The 18,159-nt window shown below is 44.7% G+C and overlaps 1 protein-coding gene across 8 annotated transcripts in view; it reads left to right on the top strand.

The window, feature by feature from the left end:
• The window catches only part of DAB2IP (DAB2 interacting protein), a 695,389-nt gene that overhangs the window by 28,912 nt on the left and 648,318 nt on the right, over positions 1-18,159 (top strand). The window lies entirely within an intron of this gene.

Here is an 18,159-nt window from a genome sequence, read left to right as displayed (position 1 = left end):
TCCAAACGGCTGTGCTGTATATGTTACATAGTCCTGACCACTGCATTATTTACACTGTGTTGTACGGTACTGTCCTAACAGTTGCAATTTATATGCTTTGTTGATCATTTACATATTTCCTAGCAAGGAGTTTTTATTGTCTTAACAGTGAGTGGTTGCAAAGCAGTTCCCAACCAATTAAAAAAAAAACTCTTCTTTTAGCCAGAATCAGACATAGTGTTAGCTCTCTATATTCTGTGTTCAGCAAAGCATGTATGATAGAAGATTTTAAAGTAATAAAGGCAGATTTGTGGGTACACGGACTACAAAGTGTGCAATGTACATAGTAAGTGGGCTCAAATGTCATTTAACCTATTCCTCTTATGTTCAATCTGAGTTTATTGAAAATCTTACCATACAGTATACAATACGATAGAAGTTATGCTCATACAAAATAGGGCCAATATAAAAAACAAAATACAAACAAAAACTCAAAAAACAAAAAATAAATAATAGGGATACTCAGATCAACACAAACTATAAGGGGAGCGAAACCCGATAACCCTATTCCTCTTAAAGTGATTGTAAAGCTTTTTTTTAATTTTATTTTAATAAACATGTTATACTTACTTGCTCTGTGCAATGGTTTTGCACAAAGCAGCCTAAGGCCTCTTTCACACGGCCGCTCCGTATGTCCGTATATCACCCCATCCGTTTGCGGGTGATATAAGGACATAATGCATGTCAATGGAATTGCGGATGTCAGCGGATGACCATCTGCTGACATCCGATTTTCGTCCTTTCAGTTCTGTTCCGTTTTTTGGAATGGAATAGAACCCTATTTTTCTTCCGTTTAAAAAACGGAACGGATGCAAAATCGAAAGTCAGCGGTGTCATCCTCTGACATCCGCAATCCCCATACACATGCATTATGTCCGTATATCATCCGCAAACGGATGGGATGATATGCGGACATACGGACCAGATGACACAAGTGTCATCCGTGTCCATGAAAAAAAAAAAGTGCCGGAGCGGAGATAAAAAACGGAGCGGCCGTGTGAAAGAGGCCTTATTCTACTCTTCTCTGGTCTCCCATCGGCGTTCATGGCCCCCCCCCCCCCTCCGCTTAGTGCCCCCACATCAATGCTTTGGGGGCATTTGTGCATGCTTGCTCCTGAGCCCTGCTCTCTTGTGTTCATAAGCCCCACCCCCACTTATTCGTCACTAGCTCTGATTGACAGCAGGAGGAGCGAGATAGCTGAGAGAGCCTCGGCTCTTGCGCACATCGCTGGATTGAGATCAGGCTCAGGTATGTACTGAGGGGGGCTGGGGGGGAGCTGCACGCAGATTTTTTTTTTTTTTTTTTACCTATTGCATGGAATGCAGTAATGTAAAAAACGTTCTGCCTTTACAACCACTTTAAGCCACTCCCACTGTTAGGTGCTATCTGTACATGCCCACTGCTCACCTCGGCATGCTATGTGCTTTTTTGTTAGTGAGCCATTGGGTGTCTAAGGTCCTTCACAATCCTAGCAACACCCACGCACCATAGTGAGAGTTTGTATTTAACTTTTCCTAGCTAATAAGTAATGACCGGGTGATGTCAGGGACCTGTGGTCTGCAGCGTTATCCTGCACCTCCAGACATCTAGTCTATAGTACGCACAGGCTGCTGTGACTCAGGGCTCACATTATTTTCATTGTTGGTATAAGAAGAGGGGTTGCTTGTGGTGCAAAGGGGAAGTGGCCTGGAAGAGCTTGTGGTGTTCACATGGGACAGAGTGCTTGACTGCGTGGCCTGTTTTCAGTGGGTGACTGAGTCTTTAACCACTTCCATACAGAGCAGTTTGACACCCTTCCTGCCCAGACCAATTTTCAGCTTTCAGCACTCTCACACTTTGAATGACAATTGCTCAGTCATGCTACACTGTAACCAAACAAATTTTTTATCATTTTTTTCACACAAATAGAGCTTTCTTTTGGTGGTATTTGATCACAACTGGGTTTTTTTTTTTCGTGATATATGCAAAAAAAGAGCAAAAATTTTGAAAAAAAAACACTTTTTTTTAGTTTCAATTATAAAATTTTGCAAAAAATTAATTTTTCTTCATACATTTGGGCCAAAATGTATACTGCTACATGTCTCTGGTAAAATTAACCCAAATTAGTGTATATTATTTAGTCTGTGTGAAAGTTATTGAGTCTAGAAGCTATGGTACCAATTACTGAAAATTGATCACACCAGAAGTACTGACTGCCTATCTCCTTTCTTGAGGCCCTGAAATGTCAGGACAGTACAAATACCGCCCAAATGACCCCTTTTTGTAAAGTAGGCAGTCCAAGGTATTTAGTAAGAGGCATGGTGGGTATTTTGAAGTTGTAATTTTTTCCCACAATTCTTGGGAAAATGAAGAAAAAAAATTTTTTTTCTTTTTTTTCCCACAAAGTTGTCAATTTTTAAGCTATTTCTAACACATAGCATGTACACAGCAAAAATTACACCCAAAAATACATTCTGCTACTCCTTCCGAGTATGGCGATACCACATGTGTGAGACTTTTACACAGCCTGGCCACAAAAAGATACTCCACGTCCAAGAAGCACCTTCAGGCGTTCTAGGAGCATAAATACACATAAAACTTTCTTACTACCTATCACACAAATGACCCCATTTTGGAAAGAAAACACTCCAACGTATATTCTATGAGGCATTATGGGTCCTTTGAACATGTCATTTTTTTCCACAGGTTTTTGGAAAATGTGGGAAAAAAATGAAAACTTTTTTTTTTTACACAAAGTTGTCAATTTATAGTATATTCCTAACACATAGCATGTACACAGCAAAAATGACACCCCAAAATTCATTCTGCCACTCCTCCTGAGTATGGCAATACCACATGTGTGAGACTTTTTCACAGCCTAGCCATATAGAGGGGCCTAACATCCAAGGAGCATCATCATGCATCCTAGCCACTTGCCTAGGCCTATTTTTGACATTTGGTATTTACAAGCTAAAATCAGTTGTTTTGCTAGAAAACTGCTTAGAACCCCCAAACATTATATATTTTTTTTTAGCAGTGACCCTAGAGATTAAAATGGAGATTATTGCAATATTTTTTATCACACCGTATTTGCGCAGCGGTCTTCCAAACGCAATTTTTTTGGAAAAAATTCACTTTTTTTAATTAAAAAATAAGAAACCAGTAAAGTTAGCCCAATTTTTTTCCATAATGTGAAAGATAATGTTACGCCGAGTAAATAGATACCCAACATGTCATGTTTCAAAATTGCGCACGCTCACGGAATGGCGACAAACTTTGGCACTTAAAAATCCCCATAGGCGACAATTTAAAAATTTCTACAGGTTGCCATCCTTGAGTTACAGAGGAGGTCTAGGGCTCAAATTATTTCCCTTGCTCTAACGATCACGGTGATACCTCACATGTGTGGTTTGAACACCGTTTACATATGTGGGCGGGGTTTCCGTATGCGTCGCTTCTGCGCGCGAGCTAACGGGGACAGGGTGCTTTAATTTTTTTTTTTTTTTTTTACTATTTATTTTATTTATTATTTTTTATTTTTACACCGTTTAACAAAAAAAAAAAGGATCATTTTTATTTCTATTACAAGAAATGTAAACATTACTTGTAATAGAAAAAGACACGACAGGACCTCTTTTTTGTGAGATCTGGGGTCAAAAAGTCCTCAGATCTCACAAGTACACTAAAAGATAGAAAGAAAAAAAAAAAAAAAAAAAATTATTATATAAAATGAAAAAAAAAAAAAGGACCTTTAAACCGGTTGCTAGGCAACAACATTTTCCGTAGCCCCGGTCCTCCAAGACCATAGAGTCAAGTGAGGGCAAGCTTGCCCTCACTCGACATCCTGTCTGTGAGGATCCGGGACCGGATCGTTTTCCCCGCTGCCGGCGGGTCCGGTAAGCGGGGAAAAGGACCGGACGCGGCGGGAGGGGGGGGGGGCACCTCTTCCGCCATCCCAGAAGGGTGATCCCACGGCGAATCCGCCGCTGGGACCACCCTTATCGGAAAGCCAACCATCCACCGTTTAAAAAAATACCAGGGTTATGGCAGCTATCTGCTGCCATAACACCGGTATTTAGGTTTAAACGGAGGACGTATATAAACCTTTTTGGACTTAGACATGGTGGCTGTATGAAGGGCGACAGGTACTCGGGTACTTTGTTGGGCAGGTGACAGGTACTCTGGTACTGATGAGCAGGTGGCAGGTACTCGGGTACTCCGATAGGCAGGTGACAGGTACTCGGGTACTCTGATGGGCAGGTGACAGGCAGGTGATAGGTACTGATGAGTAGTACTGATACTGATAGGTGATACTGATACGTGATAGGTACTAATGAGTACTGATGAGTAGTGATGGGTACTGATGAGCAGGCGGCAAGTACTCGGGTACTTCAGGCGTCAGGTACTCTGATGAGCAGGTGGAAGGTACTCGGGTACTCTGATGGGTAGGTGACAGGTACTCAGGTACTCTGATGACGGGTACTCCGTTGACAGGTACTCAAAGTACCCGAGTATCCGTCATCAGAGTACCCGAGTACCCGTCATCAGAGTACCCGAGTACCCGTCATCAGAGTACCCGAGTACCCGTCATCAGAGTACCCGAGTACCCGTCATCAGAGTACCCGGGTACCTGTCATCAGAGTACCCGGGTACCTGTCATCAGAGTACCCGAGTACCTGTCATCAGAGTACCTGATGGGCTGGTGACAGGTACTCGGGTACTTTGATGGGCTAGTGACAGGTGCTCTTTATTGGGGGGGGGCAATCAGTGTGTTTGGGGTGCACTATGATTGGTAACTAGCTGTTACCACAATCTCCTCCTCACACAGGATCAGTGTGTGAGGAGGAGAACACGGTGACAGCTAGTTACCGTGTTCTCTGTTGACATTTGTGACCGGCTGTGATTGGACACAGTCGGTCACGTGGTAAAGAGCCAATTTCATTGGCTCTTTACCTAGATCGGGGATCGACTCTGTCCGAGGGACGAACCTCGTCCCCGATCGCTGCTCTGCGCGCCCCCGGGGCCGCGCATTACAGAGAGAACGAGCGGCTCGTGCTGGAGCCGCTCATGTGATCGGCTGTGATTGACACAGCTGATCACGTGGTAAACAGCCAATTTCTATTGGCTGTTTACCTTGATCAAGGATGGGCTATCTCCGAGGGACGAGCCTCACCCCCGATCGCCGCGCTGCGCGCCCCCGGGGGCGCGCAGTAGCAGCTGGAGCGGGCGGACGTCATATGACGCCCGCCCGGATCCGTACAACCACCATGCCGACGTCATATTACTATGACTCGGTATGGAAGTGGTTAAATGGTTCTCTGGCTTATTTGTGGCTGTTGAAGTACTATATTTAACTTCACCACTGACATGAGGTAATTGCTTGGCCTGATACCTTGCTAGGTGTTATCGCTGGCCCTGACCTATGCTGGGAGTTTTTATTACTGGCCCCAACACTTGCTGGGGGCTCTCATTGCTGGTCCCAGTGGAGCTTATTTTACTTTCACAATCTCTTTAGTGTATCTCCAGGCCCTATTTAGTCTATACAAAGGGGAAAAGGTGGCACACTATGTGCTATTGACCTGAAAGAAACACTCACTTTGGGCCACACCCACCTTTGGCCCCGCCCACACATGCAAAGTGGCCGTACGTGCGCAGCATCGGCTCCCTCACTCGTGATTCCAGCACCTGCACAGCACCTCCAAAAAATTGTGTGTGGGGTCAAGTTGCACAGTCTGGATCCCAATACTGTCTGGTTGCATAGTGGTTTATGCAGGGAGTGGTTACAATAAGAAGACACATTTTATTATACAATTTGGGAACCTCTGTAATTCCTAGGAAAGCAATTATTTTGTATCGGTAGAGGGAATTTCAGCTGGAGAAAGCTAGAGCGGTTTTGCTAAGGAGCCCCATCACATGCTGGCACTTGTAGTGCTATTTACTATCTTATTTCACACAGGAGAGTTTTTAGCTATTTCTGTTTTTGGGACGTCTGGCCCAGAGATTAGTGGTGCTGATGCTGAATACTGGGGAAAGCTCTGCCAGTAACCCCCACCATTCAGGGAGCCAGAATCCTATTATTGGTCACTGTGATCCCCATTGGCAGAATGGCGGTGTGAATACTTTTGCTCTGACACCTCACAATTTGTGTTTTTGCAGCATTCTTTCTGTGGGGCTCAATAACCCCTGCTGTGCCCCCTTTGATAAAGCTCAGGTGTCAGCTTCTCTTCCAGAAATCATATCCTCAGTGGTAGAAAAATGACGTGTGGCCTAAAATTACAGCATTACCTCAGGCCTTGCAGTTGCCGTGGTAACTGGCCCCCATCTTATAATGAATAAAGCGGCTGCTATGGTAACAGGGCTAATACCCATCCAGCCACTCACTTCCATTATCGTCATTTTAAACATCTTTTAGTTAACTTTCTGTGCTGGCGCCGGAGGAGGTGACTCTGAGACTGAAAGTCTTCACCGCGGGGGACTTTTCTACCAAATTTTGCATTGTAACTGTTTCACAGGCTGGCCCTGCCCACTGCGCTGCAGAAGGGACTAAAGCACAAATGCAGATCTGCGCCTTCCCACCGCTTTTCAATTTTAACTCTGCGAGTTCAGAAACATCCACTTATAGTTACATGATATCACTTAAAGGAAACTTACTGGGAAAGACCTGAAGGTTGCTATAACTGACCATTGAAAATTATAATTGCTTAGCTGTCATGGCAGTCATCTGGCTTTTGAATTCCTAAATCACAGATCTGAAAGAGGTCAGCGGGTCAGAATTTCATCAGTTGTCTTTCATTGGCTGCATGCTTATTCTGAGTCAGTAACAATAACAGCCAGATGACTAGCGTTTTCATAAGAGGATCAGCAGTGGCAGCCCCATATTTTTTTCACAGCAGGTTTCCTTAAAAGTGACACTAATGGAATTTTTTTTTTTTTTTTTAAGTTTTGGATAGAGTGGAGAGGGATTAAAACTTGTTAGGTTTTATTGCTGTCTTTGCCCCTGTTAGGGAGAATAACCCTATTTGTCATTTTTACTGTTATCATTGAAATTTGAAGTAAAATAATATTCTGGGTTGACGTGTCAAAGATGGCACCGGGAGCAGACATCAGACCAAGAGGCTCTACTATCTGGTCTACAGATCTCCTGACCTATTTGTGCAGGGTAACTTTGACTGGCCCGGTTTGGCTCTCCTTTCCTCTGTGGCGACGAGGGATATGACAAATTAATTAAGTGGCACCTGAGCCCGCTACGCTGTCGATCCCATGAGTGCCTAAGGACTTGTCGTAAGATCACTCCACTATTACAAGCAGATGGAGGTCTTAATACCTGTTCCTAATCTCCCGTTGTTGTTTGGCACTGGACAACCCTAGGAGCATCCTGGGGCATAAGTTAAAGCGGAAATACTCCCTCCTATCATTTGCAGCCAAGGAAGCTGCCATCTTGGCCTCTGTTGATCTTCAACTGCCATGAAGCTGCACATTTGATCAGTTATTACACTAGCCATTTGATGGTTTGACAGTTCGGTTGAGAGCACAACTGGTTGCACTTGCTAGGAATTTAACTGTTTTTTTTTTTTAATTGTTAATTCAATGAGTTTAGTTCTGCTTTAAGCTCTTGCTCCTTGCAATTGTCCATGGATTAGAGATCGACCGATTATCGGCAAAGCCGATATATCGAGGGCCGATATGCACTTTCCCCGATATATCGGAATAGGCCTTTGGATTTACTGATATTGCCAATATTTAGGGAAAGTGCTTGTACCAGAGTGATGCCTGCAGCTAGAGGCATCACCCTGGTACCGGTGTCCATAGCCGATGGTCAGCTGACTTGTAATGACAACCAATGCGGCTAACAGCTGCTCGGCTGTCATTACAAGGAGCGGGAGGGGACATCCCCCCCCCTCCCGCCGACTTCCGCGACTCGCCTGGGTCTCCCGTCCCACCGGGAGACCCGGGAATCCTACCTGCACCGCCGCCATCTTACCGGGTCTCCATTTTTTTTAATTCTGCACCACCGAGTACCCGGACTTCCAGGTACTGGCGGCACAGAATTAAAAAAACTTACAGCATTCAAAACAGCCAAACTTGGCGTTTTGAATGCTTTTAAGTGCAGAGGAGGGGTCTGGGGTCTTTTAGACCCTCAGATCCCTTCACCACAGTACCTGTAGACCAGGGGTGGGGAACCTTTTTTCTGCAAAGAGCCATTTGGGTATTTTTAAAATCATCCGGGGGCCATACAAAATTATCAACTTAAAAATGTGCCTGTTTTATTTGGTCAAACATTTAATTAACTCACCCCTAATGTGATGGCTGCAACTGCTTCTCTTTGGTGAGGTGTGTGATGTTAGCTGGTATTGATGATGTTGCTACTGGCAACTAGTTCTCCAGGTTTGCCCCCCTAAATGCAGAGTGATTAGTGCCCCCATCAATGCAGAGTGATGAGTGCCCCCATCAATGCAGAGTGATGAGTGCCCCCATCAATGCAGAGTGATGAGTGCCCCCATCAATGCAGAGTGATGAGTGCCACCATCAATGCAGAGTGATGAGTGCCCCCATCAATGCAGAGTGATGAGTGCCCCCATCAATGCAGAGTGATGAGTGCCCCCATCAATGCAGAGTGATGAGTGCCCCCATCAATGCAGAGTGATGAGTGCCCCCATCAATGCAGAGTGATGAGTGCCCCCATCAATGCAGAGTGATGAGTGCCCCCATCAATGCAGAGTGATGAGTGCCCCCATCAATGCAGAGTGATTAGTGCCCCAATCAATGCAGAGTGAATAGTGCCCCAATCAATGCAGAATGATTAATGCCCCCATCAATGCAGCGTGATTTGTACCACCATCAATGCAGAGCGCATGGGGATTAGAGCATCTCCTGATTACACACAGAGCAGGGTTCTTCTACTTACCCGGCACGTGCGCTCTCATACGAAGTCACGCCTCCTGGACCGACTCCTATGATAGACGTCACCACTGTGCTGTCTATCATAGGTAGGAGGCGTGACTTTGTATGACAGCAGCCACGCCGGGTAAGCAGAGGAACCCGCTCTGTGTGTAATCAGGAGGCGCTTCCCCTTCCCTATCCCTCCGGAGGCAGCCCAATAGCAGGGCCTGATCAGATGGCTTTGGGGGCCGCATAAGGCCCGCGGGCCGTAGGTTCCCCACCCCTGCTGTAGACATTAACATTTTTTTTTTTTTTAATGTCAGAAAATATCGGCCGATACCGCTATCCAATGATCAAAATATCGGTATCTGCGTTAAAAAAGCGATATCGGTCGATCACTACCATGGATACCCAGGACTGTAATGTTTGCCGTAAGTACTGATCTACTTAAGTTCTGAATTTGTTTGCCTGACCCAGGAGTTTATATGTGTCTTTTGTTTGTTCTTTCTTTTGACGCTCTTGCCTGTACAGTTGGGTCTCCTCTTGGGTTTTCCCGAGAATTCATGACCTGCATTGCAGTTACATTTGGTTGCAACCATTTCTTACTGCCTATGTATTAGTAACCCTAGTTTTTACTGGGTGACCTGCACAACACTTATTCTCCAGATAAAATGTGCCTATTTTTTTTATAATCAATCTGCATGCTTCTTGCACACTGTACCCCCTACAGGCCGCTCTCAGTTTTAAGGGGGGTTGGTGAAGGGGTTCTAAAGTGTTTTTTATTTTTTGTTGTTTTCTATTTTAATCTGCTACAGCTCAATCAGTATGGACTTTTATCTCTTTCCTTGCAGTTGATATGCTGTGTACCATGCTGTTCCATTTGGGTCTGCTGCTTCTTGTGCAGATATTATTAAATAATGCCTATGACTCATTACGGGTCACGAGAGGAGTAAAACTTTAAAGCTGGATACATAATATACAATTTTCTTAAGACTTTTAAACTTACCAAAATCATATAATATGAGGTCAGACCTAAACACTTTCTATTTGTATGCAATCAGACAGGCCCTTGCACTACATAGTTGAAGGTAAGTCTAAAGGAAATCTACCAACAAAAGTTGTATAGTGTGTATCTAGCTTTAAGTCTCAAGAAACCCAGAGTAGGTTATCATTACCATTTTAGCTATTGTAATTTTGCCAGGGTGTGAGTGTTCTGATGCACAAGTACCTGCCTTTATGGTTATTAAACCTGGTATTGAACCCAGATGGGCAGTATTTAGTCACATATGCCTTAATTGAATGTATGAAAACTGTCCTGGTAGGTCTCTACCTACCTTCCCCTGCTTCACTTAACCACTTAAGCCTCGGAGGATTTGGCTGCTCAAAGACCAGACCCCTTTTTTCAACTTGGCACTGCGTGACTTTAGCTGACAATTGCGCGGTCATGCAATGTTGTACCCAAACGAAATTTATGTCCTTTTTATTTTCCACAAACAGAGCTTTCTTTTGGTGGTATTTGATCACCTTTGCGCTTTTTATTTTTTGCGATATTAATAAAAAAAGAGTTAAAATTTTGAGAAAAAATTACATTTTCAACTTTGTCTTTTAAAAAATATCCAATATACTCAATTCATGTCATATATTTTGGCCAAAATGTATTTAGCTACATGTCTTTGACAAAAAAAATCTCAATGAGCGTATTTTTATTGGTTTGCGCAAAAGTATAGCGTCTACAGACTATGGTGTGAATACTGGAATTTACACAGCTTTAATTTCTGACTGCCTATCTCATTTCATGATGTGCTAAAATGGCAGGGAAGTACAACCCCCCCTCCCCCAAATTACCACTTTTTGGAAAGTAGACATCCTAAGGAATGTCCTGAGAGGCATGTTGAGCTCATTGATTATTTCATTTTTTTGTCACAGGTGTTTGAATAATGACTAAAAAAGTTGTCATTGAAATGATATATTGCTCACACATGCCATGGGTATATGTGTAATTACACTCCAAAATATATTCTGCTGCTTCTCCTGAGTACAGAGATACCACATATGTGAGACTTTTTGGGAGCCTAGTTGTGTACGGGACCCCGAAAACGAATCACCACCATCAGAATTTCAAAGGGCGTACATTTTTCATTGCATTTTCTTACTACCTATAACGGTTTCGGAGGCCCTGAAATGTCAAGATACCACAAAACCCCCCAAATTACCCCATTTTGGAAAGTAGACACCCATAGCTGTTTGCTTAGAGGCATGGTGAGTCCATGGAATATTTTATATTTTGCCACAAGTTTTGGGAAAATTACAATTTTATTTTTAACACAAAGTTGTCACTAAAAGATACATTTCTCACACATGACATGGGTATATGTGGAATGACACCCCACACTACATTCTGCTTCTTCTCCTGAGTATGGAGATACCCCATGTGTGAGACTTTTTGGGAGCCTAGCTGTGTACGGGACCCCAAAAATCAATCACCATCTTCAGGTTTTCTAATGGCGTAAATTTTTGATTTTACTCCTCACTACCCATCACAGTTTCGGAGGCCCTGAAATTTCAAGATGGCACAAAACTTCCCCAAATGACCCCATTTTGGAAAGTAGACACCCCAAGCTATTTGCTGAAAGGCATGGTGAATCCATGGAATATTTTATATTTTGCCATAAGTTTCGGGAAAATTATTATTTTTTTTTTATTTTTTTAACACAAAGTTGTCACTTAAACATAAATTGCTCACACATACCATGGGTATATGTGGAATGACACCCCAAAATACATTCTGCTGCTTCTCTTGACTACAGGGATACCACATGTGTGAGACTTTTTGGGAGCCTAGCTGTGTACAGGACCTCCAAAACCAATCATCACTTTCAGGTTTTCTAATGGCGTAAATTGTGCATTTCACCTCTGCGCTACCTGTCACAGTTTCGGAGGCCCTAAAATTTCAAGATAGCACAAACCCCCCCCCCCCCCCAAATGACCCCATTTTGCAAAGTAGACACCCCAAGCTATTTGCTGAGAGGCATGGAGAGTCCATGGAATATTTTATATTTTGCCACAAGTTCCGGGAAATATATATATATTTTTTTTGTTTTTTTACACAAAGTTTTCCAGAGAGTCCAGAAACGTACCAGTACATTGCTGGTCCTTGTTTGGCATATAGTGTAGGTTTTTTTTTTTTTTCATGCAGCCTGTGGGCTGAACGAAAAAAAAAGAGAACCTAACAGAAATCACCACAGGAATATTGTGTAGTATACACACCATTAACCGCCCAACAACCAAACCTACTGATTTAATGGTGGGTATACATGACAATATTCCACATATACCTAAAGGTATTCTAACTGCAGTGGTGAAATCAACCTACCACAGCTGCTGCCATCAGAGGTATCCATATATGCTGAGCGCAAACGCTGTTTGTGTCAGAATATATAAAATCAGTGTGGCAGCCGACGGGTCCCTGCAAGAGAAACAGATTAACAAAAGAATGAAAAACAAAGAACAGTAAAAGTACAGTAGGAAGAGTAGAAGAACATAAACATAACTGACTCGACAACTGTTTTTGGCTTTTTTATTTTATTTTATTTTTTTACACTTTTTTTTGTGAACTGCAACTTTCCAGCTTAGGGCCTCTCAAAATGTCGATAGCCATCTAACATCTTTCGAGACTCTGTTTTTGTGTGCCCTACACTATGTCGTGTTGTACCCTACACTAAAACTCCACTAGTGTGTGGTAGCGACGGAAACATTCCCCAATGCAGAGACCAGGTTGGTTAGGACAGTCGGGACAATAATAACGGGTGTCACGCCTTAATCCGCGCCTGCTATAGACACGACATCTTCTTTGGGGGTGTGTTTGGGTAGGGGTACGCGGAAGGACATGTGGAAAAGGCCTCTCATGCAGCCGGCTCACTGCATCTGGAAGGGGAAGTTGGACAGGAACACCTCCTGGGTACAGGTAGGCATTGATGATCTCTTCCTGGAATTCTCGGAAGGATCCGGTTCGTCCCGACGCCCTGTATAGGACAAAGGCGTTCAGCATAGCCAACTGGAATAAATAAACAGACACTTTTTTGTACCAGCGTCTGGCTTTACGGGCAACTAAATAACCCCTCCCATATTAAGGTTGTAGTCGTGGACACAGAGGGGTTTCTCCATAACGCCAGTTGCCGTAGTAATTTGGATCGTCGTGTCTGGGTAAATGGAGGACAGAACGAAAACATCCCGTGTATCCCTCCACTTCACTGCAAGCAATTTGTCCATTTTCAAGCAGGCTCTCTCCCCCCGATTTAAGATGGGAATTTACATGCCGTTGGGGGAAGCCCCGGCGATTAGGTCGCACAGTGCCACATGCGCCAAATTGTAATTCACGAAGGTGACTAAATAGTGGCACGCTTGTGTAAAAGTTGTCCACGTACAAATGGTACCCCTTTCCGGATAAGGGTGACACCAAGTACCAAACTATCTTGCCGCTGCTCCCTATGTATTCTGGGCAGTTGGGGGGGCTCCACAGTGCTATCTTTTCCCTCATAGACCCGGAAACTAACTGTATAGCCTGTGGCCCTGTCACAAAGCTTATACAGCTTGACCCCGGATCTGGCACGCTTGCTGGGGAGGTACTGTTTCATAGCAAGGCGGCCAGTAAACTTAATCTGGGACTCGTCAACGCAGACAACTTGTTCGGGGGTAAACAAGGCTGCAAACCGCTGATTGAAGTGGTCTATGAGGGGCCGAATTTTGTGGAGCCGATCATATTCAGGGTCTCCCCGAGGACGAAAGATTTTATTGTCGTTGAAATGCATAAATCGCAGAATTTGCTCCTATCTCGCCCTGGACATGGAGGCAGAGTACACGCGCATATAGTGAATTGGGCTAGTGGACCAATATAGCCGCAATTCACTCTTTTTGGTTATGCCCATGTTGAGGGAAAGGCCCTGAAAGATTTTAAAATCTGAACCATTATAGGTTTCCAGGCGAATTGTCTGGCAAGGGGCGAATTTGGGTTGGTTGCGATGAATTGGCGTGCATATAAATTTGATTGATCCACAATAGATCTGAAAAGATCTTCCGTGAAGAACAGCTCAAACAAATTCAGGGGCATAAAACTAGCTGTTTCCACATGGATTCCAGGTTGGGCAGTGAATGGGGGAAGTACTGGTGCTTTAGAATCAGTGGGTTGCCAATTGGGATATGCCAGCGCATCAGGGAGGGCACTATGTGCTCTACGGGTCTGTTTTCGAATACGCGGTAGCTGCGGGCCACTACTTGTGCTAGCCACGGCACCAGCTTCAACTGCACTTATGGGACTTGCCACATCACCAAGTGTTACTGCAGTGCTGGTTGTACTAGGTCCAGGGTGTACTAGGCCGCTGGCGCTTGCCAGGCCACCAGAAGGATGAGCGGCACTAGTACAGACACTCTGCTCCATACGAGCACCCTGCGATTCCTGCATCTCAGCAACTCCAGAATGGGGTCGGGTACGCCTGGGTCTAACAGGGACCCATCCGTCGTAGGAGCTATCTGTCAGGGAGCCGCTTCAGGTTCGTATACTGACCCTGATTCTGCCAGTGAGGCTTCCCCATCGCTCTCATCTGACATGGTCAGCATACTGTAAGCCTCTGCACTACTGTACCAACGTTTGGTCATTTTAGTAACTAAATTTACTGGTACAGTAGTGTGACTCACAGGTAAAAAAAGCACCTGGTTGTCAAGGACTATTTCAAGCGCTACCAAAAAAACTGCTAATGCTAGCAGGGATCAGGCCTGACTCTGCTAACACAGCGGTTTTGTGTGTTGTGTTTTTTTGTAAGTGACAGTAATCTATTGATTACTACACTTGCCTGGGTGGGGTGGGCTGGACGGAGGGGTTAAAGCGGAGTTCCGGGCACAAAATCGATGTTTTTTTTTTGTGCCCGTCCGCTAGTTCTGGATAACCTGAAAAGGAATTGGATAGTTAGGTTTTTTTTTTTTTTAAAACTCACCTTGTAATTGTAGATCGTAAATACTCACCTCAGGGTACTTCCTCCCTCGGAGCCGCGGCTCTCCCCGTCACTTCCTGCCTCGCGATGATTCCTGGGAGCTGAACATCACCGGCCCCGCACGTCATTTCCGGGCGAAGCCGCATTCCCCTGCTAAACAGCTTCTGGGCATGCCCAGAAGCTGTTTAGGAATGCGGCGCCACACCGGAAGTGACGAGAGGGGCCGGTGCGGCGCATTCTGGGAGAAGAAGACGCGGAAGAAGACGCGGAAGAAGACGCAGAAGAGGACCGCGCCGGCTTCAGCTGCCCACAAGAGAGATGTAAACGCTGTGGAAGAAATTTTATAAGTAAGTATTTCTTCTAAAAGGTAAGTGCGAACCGGGACAGATCAGAGGCTAGCCATTGTGGAATGTGCTAGCCCTGACTGTCCCGGGGGTATGCTTATTGAAAAATCACATCTGTGCCCGGAACTCCGCTTTAAATGCAGGTGCTGGCAGGAATCAGTGCTGATCATGCAAACACCGCGTTTTGGGAACCCTAAACTATGGGGACGCTAGTAAAGTTCTGATCAGATATTGATCTGTTCAAACCTTATACTAGTAATGGAAGTGTATTTGTGTGTGTGTGTGTGGTAATGAAGGGGTTATTTCTAACTATGCGCCGGGGATCTGCGTTTTCTTAGACTGACGCTAACATTAGCTAATGTCACTAATAATCGTGATCAGAAAAAAAACTGCACACTATAAAAGTGACACTGTGACAGGGCAATGAAGGGGTTAACTGGGGGTGATCAGGGGGGGGGGGATCAGGGGGTTAAATCTTTATTGGGGGGGTAGCTGGGACCCTAAACCTACTTGGGACAGAAAATAATTCGCTAGCGCTAACTCAAGTCACAATCACACTAATACAAAATACAGTAAAACACTATATTACCTGTTTATTAGTGTGCAATGTGACAGGGGGATGGGGTTAACTGGGGGTGATCAGGGGGGGATCAGGGGGTAAATCTTTATTTGGGGGAGTGGCGGGTATCCTAAGTGTAAAAAGAAGGGCCGCAAGCGCTAAACCTGGTCACAAGTCACACTTATACGGGGATATAGGAAAATGCTATATACAGTATACAGTGTGTGTTGTGACAGGGGGTGTAGGGGATAACTTGGGGGGGGGGGGTGATCGGGGGGTTAAATGTGCCTATCTAAGTGTGTGTGGGTGTGCTGGTGCAGTACTCGCAGTTTAGATCTGCTCTCTCCTCTCAATGAATCTAAAAAGGATCATGGGAGGGGAGAGCAGGTCTTTTCTGTGCCTGTGTTTACATTTCACAGGCACAGATCAGTATCTGATTGGGCAGGACCGATCAACAGGTCCAGACCAAAAATCATTGGCCTGGACCTGATGACTGATTGGTTCTGAACCAAATCAGGCCATCAGCGGGGGCGTGCGGGTGAGCGCCCCCAGAGCAGCAGGAATGAGCGACGTAGCCCTAAGTAAATAGTCGTGCGGCGGTCGGCAAGTGGTTAAACTGCTGCATAAATTGATTACAATTCTTGCCGGCTATTCCACAGATATGCAAAAAGAGGCACACTCAAATCCCCCTTGGTACAGCTCCACCATCTGTTTGGTTGATCTGTAACCCCCCTCTTTTTGCACATGCAAACTACATAGGGGAAGGTGCCACTATATTACCTTGATTTTTGTAGGCCTCAACCTCCCCCTCCACAATTTACCTATTCCACAGATAATATGATCATTATGAGAGACTTTAATATGGTTCCTGACCCAGACTAGAGACTCACAGATATATAGTAGGCTTCAAGGATTGACCAGAGAAATTCTCTTCCTATGCATGACGCAGACTAGAAAGAGTTTACTCCATCAATCCCAGCAAATATTTGAGCAAGGTAAGTGGAATGGGCAATTGCTGGCCTGGCTTGCCAGGGAGCAATCTGCATATGTGACTATTCCCTAGATTATCAGTTTGACAGGTAACCTATCCACAGACACTGTGGCGATAAATGACTTCTTTGCTTTCTATTATTGCGAACTTTATACTTCCTAGGTAAATTATGCTATTAGTGACCTTAAGACTTAGCTAACTACTGTGGACTTCCCTGTTCCTACATCAACTTACAGGGATCAGTTGGACTCCCCTATCACACTCGAAGATGTACAGAGGGCCATTTCCTCCCTTTAACCCAGGAAGACTCCTGGCCCAGGTAGGTTCCCAGCGAAATTCTTAATTGCTTGCACGTTCTCTTCTGTGTTCAGCTGTCGATGTGGAGGCATTTCCTCACAGCTGAAACTTTGGAATTTTTTTTTATATTGATCTCTTCTGGGCTCCTCTAGCATGTGTAGATGTTTGGCTTTGGAACAGTGGGATTGATCATGCTAGCTGATAATGACACTTTTTTCCTTTAAAAGATTAAGTATTACCACAACATAAAAAATCCTACTACACATAATTCAGCAAAGCTCTGGGGCCTCACACCCCTTCCAAAGAGTAAACTCAGCCTTATTGTTTAGCATAGGCACACAACTTGCTCTATGATTAAGCCCCAGTAAAGGGACAAACCAATATTAGACGGAGGATCCATTCTTCCTGCCTTCCAGGTGTCATTGTGATCCTTCCTATCTGCCTTCCATGTGCCATAGTGATCCCTTCTTCCTGCCTTCCACATGCCATAGTGATCCTTCCTGCCTTCCAGGTGTCATTGTGATCCTTCCTGCCTTCCATGTGCCATAGTGATCAAAGCATACTTTATAGGTACAAGGAATCCTAGGTTTGTTTAACCACGGCACTTAAGCCCTTCCCACTATCATGTTTGGCCATGTGCCATATAGTGATCCTTCTTTCCTGCTTTCCATGTGCCATAGTGATCCCTCATCCCTGCTTTCCATGTGCCATAGTGATCCATTCTTCCTGCCTTCCAGGTGTCATTGTGATCCTTCCTATCTGCCTTTCATGTGCCATAGTGATCCTTCCTGTCTGCCTTTCATGTGCCATAGTGATCCCCCTGCCTTCCATGTGCCATTGTGATCCTTCCTGCCTTCCAGGTGTCATTGTGATCCTTCCTGCCTTCCAGGTGTCATTGTGATCCTTCCTACCTTCCAAGTGTAAGTGTGATCCTTCCTGCCTTCCATGTGTCAGTGATCCTTCCTGCCTTTCATGTGTCATAGTGATCCTTCCTTCCTGCCTTCCATGTGCCATAGTGATCAAAGCATACTTTATAGGTACAAGGAATGCTAGGTTTTGTTTAACCACGGCACTTAAGCCCTTCC

This window comes from Pelophylax lessonae, assembly GCF_965119305.1.
Source record: "Pelophylax lessonae genome assembly, chromosome: 7".
Taxonomy (NCBI): Eukaryota; Metazoa; Chordata; class Amphibia; order Anura; family Ranidae; genus Pelophylax; species Pelophylax lessonae.
The sequence above is the reverse complement of the archived record's forward strand: the minus strand, read 5'-3'. Positions and strand labels throughout refer to the sequence as shown.